General features: G+C 36.6%; 1 protein-coding gene across 2 annotated transcripts in view; it reads left to right on the top strand.

Moving 5' to 3' along the window:
• The first annotated feature begins 1,369 nt into the window (after positions 1–1,369).
• The window catches only part of LOC128011750 (proto-oncogene tyrosine-protein kinase Src-like), a 48,001-nt gene continuing 39,127 nt past the window's right edge, over positions 1,370–10,243 (top strand). The window contains exon 1 of one of the 2 annotated variants that reach the window (XM_052594454.1): positions 1,370–1,805. The gene's annotated coding sequence lies outside the window, so the exon portion shown is untranslated. The remainder of the gene's footprint in view (positions 1,806–10,243) is intronic. The other variant, XM_052594453.1, reaches the window with a different exon arrangement.

The following is a 10,243-nucleotide window of genomic DNA, read 5'->3' as shown; positions in this document are numbered from 1 at the left end:
GAAAACTATTATTTTAAGTTGTAATAATATTTCACAATATTACAGTTTTTTCTGTATTTTTGATCTTTTTTTTTTTCTTTTTTTGATCTTGAATCTTTAAAATCATTTCACTCTGGTTCATTCAGTGTTTTTTGTTGCATGTTACAACATCAAGCCAGTAGGTGGGGGAAATTTTGCGTGTCTTTTGCGGTATAACAAGTTATTTATTCTTTTAAATATTCACTCATCGGATTTGTTAAAAACACTGAGTCGTTCACGATTCACACTCAGTCTGTCACTAGATCTACATTCTCCAATGAGGTCACAGACTCGTTCATCAGTCTAACCAATGAAATGCTCCGTATCATCCCGCCTTCAAATACTTCTGGTCACGCTACAGTTGTTCATACTTACAGCTGTCACAAAGCGAAATGCTCCAGTGAACGAGAGGAATTCATTCGCCTAAAGGGTTAGTTCACCCAAAATCAAAATTAGTTCATGTTTTACTCACCCTCAAGGCATAGGTGTACATGACTTCCTTCTTTCAGACGAATCTAATCAGAGTTATGTAAAAAATTTACCCTGGCTCTTCAAAGCTTTATAAGGGTGCTTCTTTAAAACTGTCCTTAAAAAGTCCAATAATGTTCATCCATCCATATCAAAAAGTGCCTCACACGACTCCGGGGGGAGAATAAAGGCCTCCTGTAGTGAATGGAGGTGTTTTGTAAGAAAAATATCCATATTTAAAATGTAGTAATCACTTTTCTCTTGCTTGTGCTAACAGTTTTGGACAGAAGCCTTTCCAGGTGGATGATGTAGGCTTAGTGAGTCTCGCGAAAACCAATGTTTGTTTACTGGAGCAAAGGAAGCAAAGTTTCCGTAATTTGTCTCCTATTGGCTTATATTGAATTCCGCTGACATTTTTCTGTACAAATCCTGGTTTTGCATTTCTAATTCGTGACCAATGGTTTATTTATTTTATTTATTTATTTATTTTTTTCTCCACTGCGAATCTGCATCTGTCAATGTTGAACTAAATAAGGGTGAACTAACCCTTTAAACAATTAATACTAAGGACAGATTTCTTCAAAAAACAAACCCAACGTTCCTATTTATCAGTATTTGCCCTTTTACACCTTAGTTTTATTTTTTATTTTTTTAATTTATTTACATTTATCACAGACTAATGTAAGCCATGTAGCTACACCATATGTAATTATTATTATTATGTATTTTTATTTATTTATTTTTTGCACTGAGCACTAGCGAAATGACGTTTCGTTTGCCCCAGATCCAGCAATAGGTGACCCAGTTACCTTAAATCCTCATGCCCCCCCTCTTTCTCTCTCTCTCTCTCTCTCTCTCTCTCTCTTGTCTCTGCTAGTTAAGTGTAACGTAGTAAAACAGTGTCACGTCAAAGCGCCCTGCCCTCTCTGCTGCCTTCCAGTTTCACATCATCATATGGGTGTCTTGGGTCTCACTCCCCCTTCGGTCGTTCGCGGTTTCTCAGGGACGACCTAAAATATATATCCAGGCATCAGATGATTGCTGACGCTGGATATATTAGTTGTTACCGGCGTGACATTGTTATTTACATGACTCGTGGAGCTGTGCGCGTTCCCAGGCAACCCCCGTCATGAACGCGCACTGAACGCACTCACTGACTCGATCAGTTTCATTTCTTCTATCAGAGCCGGTCGGTGTTATAGACTATGGAAAGCTGAGCCTCATTCATTCATACAGCGAAAACAGTTACTCAAAGGTCAACCAGAGCAGCCGGAAAACGAAAGGATTTTATTCACACCACAGTCGTGGTTCTCGACAAGGTGAGTATGACTGGGTTATATTTTATAATAATAGGCTAGTTTATTTTTTTTGCTGGGCGTTCAGATTAAAAACAGAGCTCAAGGTGAATTTTACCACATTTCCGGTTGTTGAAATAGGCTTTCTATAAACGTTCTGGCATATTGTTTAAAACGAAGTCCATGCCGATTATTATTTGTCCATGATGTTTATAAATCCGGGTTTTTTTCTCCGGTTAAATGGACTGAAGATAGTGTCTCAACAACAAATGCTCGTGATGCTTTACATTTAAATCAGATGCAATTCGTATGATTATTGATCTGTTTGTTTGACAAACTACCGCAATGTGGTGAACTGTTTTATTTAACTAAAACTAGCCGAACTCAGTCTGTCAAGGACTAGTCAGGATTTGTCTTTTTTTGTTCCTTTTTTTGTGTTTACGTCACCTGATCTCTCGGTAGGAAAGGAATTTTTTTTAAATCAGATCCCGTTTTTTTCTCTACTCTGTCAGATATTTCTCCTGAGAAATAAAACACGCCAGTAATTTCGCATCTCATTTAGAGTTACAGATCTCAACAGTGTCTCAGACACTTTTTTTTTCATATTGCCAAAATTACATGACAGATATTCCAACATGAACTCAAATATGTCTCAGACCAAACGTTATGATCATTTTATAGATGTGTACAACTATTCTCTCATTTGTACAGTATCTGAGTCTAAAGGTCGTTGATGGAGTGGTGTCATTACTTCTTTATTAACTACTTTTCTACTTTTAATTAAATGTGTTAGTGATAGACTGATTAGTCTATCTATCTATCTATCTATCTATCTATCTATCTATCTATCTATCTATCTATCTATCTATCTATCTATCTATCTATCTATCTATCCATCCATCCATCCAGCCATTGAAGCTCTTCAGTGAACTAAAGAGAAGTTCTCGTCTGATTTGTTGGTGGTGGGATTATGGTTCTCCCACTCAAGATGACTCAAATCTCTAAATATTGAGATTGCCATAAGGCATGAGTGTCTAATTTTTCTATTTTTGGACATCTTTACATTTAAGCACACCATAAATCGGCTTGAATGAACTTGTCATTTCAACACCCACTCAGGGCATCTATTTTATGTTTTGACAAATTTGTGACCGATTTGTATGAATTCATATGATCCCAGTTGTTCGTTTTTGTTTTCTGTTCACGCCGTACTGAAGATTAGGTGGAGGTGTGGACCTTAATGCTTACATTTTTACATGTATGTATCGATATGAATCACAATTTACAAATCCAATTTGTAAAATATTATACTTGTGAGACTGGGTTGGTCATTTTTTGGCTTTTTCAGACATGTGCATGGCATGAATAACATTTGATTAGGGGGCTTTACATTTGCAGATATTCCCTGTACAAAACTGTTAGTCATAGTTAAAGAGCCTTAGGAATCATATCATGGGAGTTTGAGCATAGAAATGAGCTATAATTTGTTAGTTTACCACTTCTCATCTTGGTAGAAAGACCTCGCCCACACTTACTGTCCTCAGAGTGCTTTCTTTTTCCCAGCCTCCTCATTCTTCATGGCAAAATGCACTTAGGTAAGTGAAAGTGAGAGCGTGATTTGCACTAAACAAATCGTCCTTGGTTCTCAGTTTGGCATCTATGGCTCCATAAAGAACCTTTTAATTCCGTCGAATCTTTCCATTCCACAAAAGGTTCTTTTTTGAGTAAATGTTCTTTAGACTAAGAAAGAATGGCTATTTTAAGAACTGTTCACTAAAAGGATCTCTGGAGAAGCCAAATCGGTTATTCTATGGCATTGGTGTGAAAAAATAAAAAAGGAGTACACTCATTAAAGATTCTCGATTGGAATTGATAGTTCCATGAAGAACCTTTTTAAATCTATGGAATTTTTCCATTCCACAAAAGGTTCTTAATACTGGAAAAGGGTTCTTTACACCAAGAAAAGTTGTACTTTTAAGAACTGATTGCTAAAAAACAGTTCTTCTTCTGAACTTTTATTTTTAAGAGTGCATCTTTATCAGCCTCACTTGAACATTTAGCACATCATCTTTGGTTTGAAAAACCGAGCACACCAGTGGCTGGTAAAGCAGCCATTTTTGTGTTTATCTTTGGGTTTCACCTTCTCTGTTGACTTGCATCTAATTTTTAAAGGGGGTCATATGATGTTGCTAAAAAGAACATTATTTTATGTATTTGGTGTGATTGTATTTATGCAGTTTAAGGTTCAAAAAGCACATTATTTTCCACATACTGTACATTATTATTTCTCCTCTATGCCCCGCCTTTCAAGGACTGGAATTGAGAACCGCTTCTCTACACTGCTCAAAACTCATGTTTGAATCATCAGTGGCAAATCCTTTTCATATGTAAAGACTATAACGACTATAAAGACTAAAACTATAACGTACTTATAGACTGTGAGTTAGAAAAGCCGGCGTTGTTGTCTGTTCTCCCAGAATAAGGAAATAGTCCTCCATAAAATGTGCTGCACACTAAATATTTGGGTTGAACTGAACTTAACCACTGAATTCTAGTTGTGTCCTCTTTTGGAAAGCCAAACAAAGTATTTTCACTTTCACAATGAAACAGCGTCTCCACGACATGGTGCCGGCAGCAACAGTGAGATTCAAAATTACACCTTCTTCCTTAGCTTGTACATTTGAGCGCTGTTATGTAAATCTTCCCACATTGTGACGTAAACATGTGGGAGTATGTTAGAATGAGCTGTTTTAGGGGGGTGTGGTTGACTCTTAACCTTTATAAAGAATATCTCTTTGGGTTTGAGACTTTAGTCTTTGCAACTTTGGAGATCTTCTTCATGCACCAAGAGCTTGTAATACTCCAAAGAAAAAGGAAAACTTGAAATTGCATCATATGACCCCTTTAAAAAATTCCAGTCCTGTTGTTGTACATCCTGGTTATCTTGGGCACTTTGCCATGTTGAGTCTTTGCCAAAAAGTCTCAGTGTCAATGTTAATCTTAAGGGTTTGGCAGAGTGGATTTTCAGTTCAATTCTGATTGTTTTTTTCTTTCTTTCATTGAAGTAGGTGTGCGTATGTCCACCACCCTTTTCTTATTATCCGTCAGGTGAAAATGTAAAAGTCCAGTCATTTTGAAAAGTAGGCTAATATAATTCATTTACTTAAAAGCTGATTTGAGAATACATCCACGTCCGTTACAATTTTTTGATTTGGGGGTTTGTTCGAATCCCAACCCAATAAAGAAATCTAATACAAGTCTCAGAACTGAAACGCTGTAATGAGTAAGCATCTGATAACTTTAAAGTATTCCCCTAAATCTGTTGTACTCGTGTTTATTCCAATGAGCTGTTTATCTTTTAGTGATTTGGAGCAATTAGCCATCAGTGTGTTCATCTGTTGTTTCTCTGCATTGCCCGTGGCTGTTGATAGTCCTTATGGGTGCTTTCATGAGGAGGGACTGATGCTCTTAATTAGACGTGCTCATAACACCATTGAGGGCTCTTGAATAAGGGGTCCGGAGCCCATGAAGTGGCCTTAATGCCTTTCAGGATTATGTGAATGCCTTTAGTTTAAGTTGGCTTCAAGTGAGATCATTGGAAAAGCAGCCTTTTAAGGCAAAATCCCTGTTAATTGGTAACATGCCTATGCAGTGGGGCCTTTGTCCTCCCTTCACTGGGAACCTCTGTCCGTGAAGAGTGATACACTGGGCTTTGGGCTCCATTATGAATGATGTGCTTGTTTCTGTTGACTGCCTTTGAGAATTGGCATGCAATAAAAAGTGGCTTTATCTTTTGTGATGCTTTTATGTGAATGAGTGGCACAATTAGTCGAAAGCGGGAGAACCAGTGGACAACATAGAGACTCCCTCAGACTGAATTTTGGGAAGCCTTTTGTCCGAATTATATCACTTGAGCCACTAAGATAAGAGATATACAAATAATTATTTAGTATCTTACCCAAATTTCCCGTAAATGTTAATCTTTCCATATTAAATAATTTTACATATATACACATATTTTTCATGATAGTAATTATTGCAATGTCTTGAATGTAATTGGTGAACAAATTAACATTTTTGGTTTTGTAATTTGAATGTGTCTCATTGTCATAATATTTAATTGGAAAATCTTACAATGCGTAAATATTAAATGTATTACATATAATATGAAATAATGTATACTAATATAATATAAAATATAAATACACTTTAAAATGTATATGTTTGTTTTATTTATTCAATGTTTTATTTTCAGAAACATCTATTGATTTATGGAAAGTGCTGAGATACCGTGTCACCACCCTTAATGTGTTTTTAAAAGGAGAGATTACAGAAGACCCTGATGCCTGTACTTCACATGTGATTTATCATGTGCCATTTTTTTGTGATTGACAATGAAATTTGCATTTTTAATGGTCACGCTATCGGCCTCTCTGGGTTTGGAGAATGCAGCCGAGATTTGCTGTGGACACCCACAGATCTTGTTAAATTTTTAATGCAGCAGACGGCTAACTTCTGTTGTTGCGTGTAGCTGTCTCTACATGTTCTGTTGCTCTGTCCCAGTTATGCATTAATTAGTTCCAATGCTCAAAGACAGTTACGCAAATTCAGTCTTAAATTGAGGGGTTTTTTTCTGTGAAAATGTTGGTTGCTTTTTTATTTATTTTTCACCTCTGAGATGATTTCAAACTTATAATTATCATTCAGAATATGAATCACAGTGACCATATATTGAGCTAAATGCATTTATCTGCATGTGTATGTCTAGACTAACAATTAAAATAATTTATCACTAAATGTGTTGCATCTATTACAAAAGCTTTGATTGCTGCAATGGCTTATTTAGAGGAGATGTTTCTTCTCTGAGAGGAGTTTGCTAGCCTGACATTCTTAACATGAACTGTTGGATTGCCTTAGAGCTTGAAAATTGTTGATTGTGATATATTTCATTATGAGGTCAAACAATATGTGTTTTTCAGGACTGATACCGATTATTACTGATCAAGTAGACCGATAACTGATATTTTGAACCAACATATATATCTGGTGTAAAATTGTAAACTAGTATCAAAATTAAGAATTACAAGGGCTCTGGCAAAATCTATTTAAATGCTTTTAAATTGTCTTATTGGCAAATCAGTTTTAAAAATGACCGATAAACATAAAAATGCTTAATATCGGCACCGATAATTGGCCAGGATGATAAACAGTTGACCCCTATATATCATCACTCACAGGATCTCTAGTTATTTCAGAAACTTTCTCTTAATCAAACCATCAGTCAGTTTAAATAGGCACTTTCATTTGGACTCAAAACAGGATGTGAAGGATGGATGTAGCTACAGTCAGTCTATTCAGTTCTTTGTAAGGTCAAAGGTTGTGTCCAGACCCACAACTTTGCATAAAGTTGAGAACCTTTTAAATGCTGTTCTTGAAGTTCTAAACATATGTTTTCCTATATTTACCCATATGAAACCATTGTTTTACCATATATAAATTTGGGACAGCATATTTTACAATGTTTTGTTGGCTAAACCATCGAAAACCTATTAAATGGCCTGTACTTCTATCCCTCACTTCTTTGCTTTATACACTGTAGCTGGACTTTATTAATTGTCATCACTCAATGTGTCCAAAACCCATTTTTGTATACTGCTAAGAGTTTAAAGAGGGTGACCACCCGAATTCTCACGGCAGTGGACCCATCTGTCCTCATCTGATGTCATTTGAATGGAGGACGTGGTGGTGGTGGTCGGTTTGGGGAACACAGTGCTACTGTCTCCACACAGAGTTCAGGGCCACTTCCTGTCAACTCGGCAAGCGAAGCCACAGATTCTTCATGTCTCATTTCAATCCTCCCTCTGTTCTCTCCTTCCGTTATGTGACAGGGGAACAAGAATAGATAGGATTTTTATTATTAAGTAGGCCTGCATGATTTTGAAGCACCACTCAGCTCAGCCATTGAAGTTAGCTCTTGCAAGGGCTTTGTGCAGCCATCCAAATTAATATCTGAATGCTGTTTACTTAAATCTGATGACTTTAAGTTTTGGACATTTTTATCTAAAAAATAGCTTATCTGTTGAACCATAGTCTGGTAGTCTTCATATCTAAACAGCTTGCAGCCTGTTAAGTGAAACTGTTATAATGGACCTTTGTGAGTATGGGTGCACAATATATATCGACAGATGATTAATGCGCATCTCATCAGTAAAGCTGGTTATCTATTCAGCGGTGAATACCATCGGATGTGTGATTTCACATTGGCCCGTCATTGCTGCTTTCAGATATATTTTACATCGTAATCCAAAATCCATTTGTAATTTGTAATCCATATTCCATTGTAATCTGTAATCCATAATAAAATGAACAAAATTACATTTATTTTGTAGAATAGTCACTCCAAGTTCACAAGAAAAAATACTATTTGTCAAAATGTTTATCTATTGTCAAAAAAACCTGCCAAAAATGTGTCATGTATTTGCTTTGTATTAGAATTAAGTGGTCTGTTGTATCTTACACAAGTGATAACTGAATGATTTCGACATCTTTGATATATATCAAGACAGGAAGACTCATATTCGTGAGTTCATCCTGTGGCACAGCTAGCAAAGATCCCATTTCACCATACTGTCACCTTTCTGGGTGTTGTGGTTGTTGAGGGCTGTTGTGGTCTTGCATATATACACCCACATATTTCAGCATGGAAAAATAGTCCAATCCACTGAGACCGCTCGGGGGGTGTTTTATATAGAGATGAAGTTGTTGTAGGTTTTTGTTTCATTCGAGAGTTCCCGAAAAGACGCTAGCGTTAGGTTCACTCAGTTCACAGGCTACTTAATGTTAATTTGTGCATGAATACTAAATAGGTTTTCTCATTATCTCCTGATCCTGAAGGAAAATACCTAGTGGCGCCCTGACTTAAAAGCCAGTAAAAGCCTAAAAATCACATGAATCACATGTTCGTGCAGCAGATGCTTGGAATTCCCCGTTAAACGCGAATACGCCGGCAGAGCATCTTTTTAAAGGAAGTTCTTCTCTTTGTGTGCCATTTGAATATTTAAACAGTAGTATGAGCTGTAATAGTAATCGCTGCGCTGTTTGGTCCCTCTCATCAAATCTGTTATGGAAATGCGGAGGGTCAAAGGCTGTTATGTTTGATGAATCACAGATCATCCACTGGGCATTTGATTGCCGGACTGATTTGTCTTTAGCCCATTGTTTTGGTGTACATGAAGGAAACATCACCATGCTCGTGGCTTCTTCTACCCTCTTCATTGAATGAGAAGATTCAGCAGCCTTCTTTCTTTACCCATGTCTGTTTCCTTCTTTAATTTCCAGAGGAAGTTCAAAGGTGACACGTGGAACCCAGTCTTTTTTTCCAAGTCATTAGTAATCAGCTGATTCTGAGTGTTCACTGTGCTAATGGGTCGTGTCCCGACTTGCTTGCAGAATGTGATTGTAGTTACAGCATAACTGAAGACATGAAAAGGCAGGTGTAGACCATAGCAGCACAGTCCCAAAAGTCAAGACAGTTTGTTTCAAAAGAGCTTTACATAAATACATTGGAAAATAACAGAATTAATGCAGTTAGATATATCAGTAATTACATTTCAGCTGTAAAGCAGCCCTACAAAACGTAATAGTGCCATTATTCAAGTCAGTTTTTTTAAATGTTTGAATTCTGTCTAAAATCAGTGTGAATGTTGTGGAGTCATTATCCAGCTCAGTTTAATTCAAGATTTGTTCTCACCCAATAATGTCATTGCAGTTTAATCAATAATATTGCTGATTATTATTTATTCTTCTAAACCTCTAAATGGATCAGTGGATCAAGTGAATATGGTTATCATTTGAAAAATTTTCAAATATCCATTCCATCATTCCATTCATTTAAAATGTAATATTTTAAATATTTTTATTTAGGCCATAAGTTACTGTGTTTTAACCATTTATACACTTTCTGGTTAGCTTCAGTATTTCTGAGGTGCGTCCTGTTCAGCATAATTGTAGTTTAATATGTGCTAGCAACTCCAAGGTCATGGGTTCGATTCCCAAGGAATGCATGCACTGATACACTGTATTCCATCAAATAAAAATTCCATTGAACACTGTATTCCATTGAAATAAAAGCATTTGGCTAATTCCAAATTCTACAACATTTTGTAGTGTGAGTAGTCTGTTCAGGCTAAAAAACAACTTGTTAGTTTCTTCGTTAACTAAAAAAAGTGCTTTTCTTTTAAACTTGGCACACTAATCCATCACATGCATTTGAAATGCTTTTTTCAACAGCAAATTTGCCATCTGAGATGATACCACGCTTGAAAGTTCATGCCGTAGATGGTTGAGTGCGTTGTACAATGTGGGTGCAGATAGTTTAGTATCTTTTTGGGTGTGCCAGAAATACGGGAAGCATTGCTGTGGTGAGTTGTGGGAGCTATGGCAGGTTCTCTGTGTGCTAAGTC

This window comes from Carassius gibelio, chromosome B23, assembly GCF_023724105.1.
Source record: "Carassius gibelio isolate Cgi1373 ecotype wild population from Czech Republic chromosome B23, carGib1.2-hapl.c, whole genome shotgun sequence".
Lineage (NCBI taxonomy): Eukaryota > Metazoa > Chordata > Actinopteri > Cypriniformes > Cyprinidae > Carassius > Carassius gibelio.
Note: the sequence above shows the minus strand (reverse complement) of the source record. Positions and strands in the feature narration are given on the sequence as shown.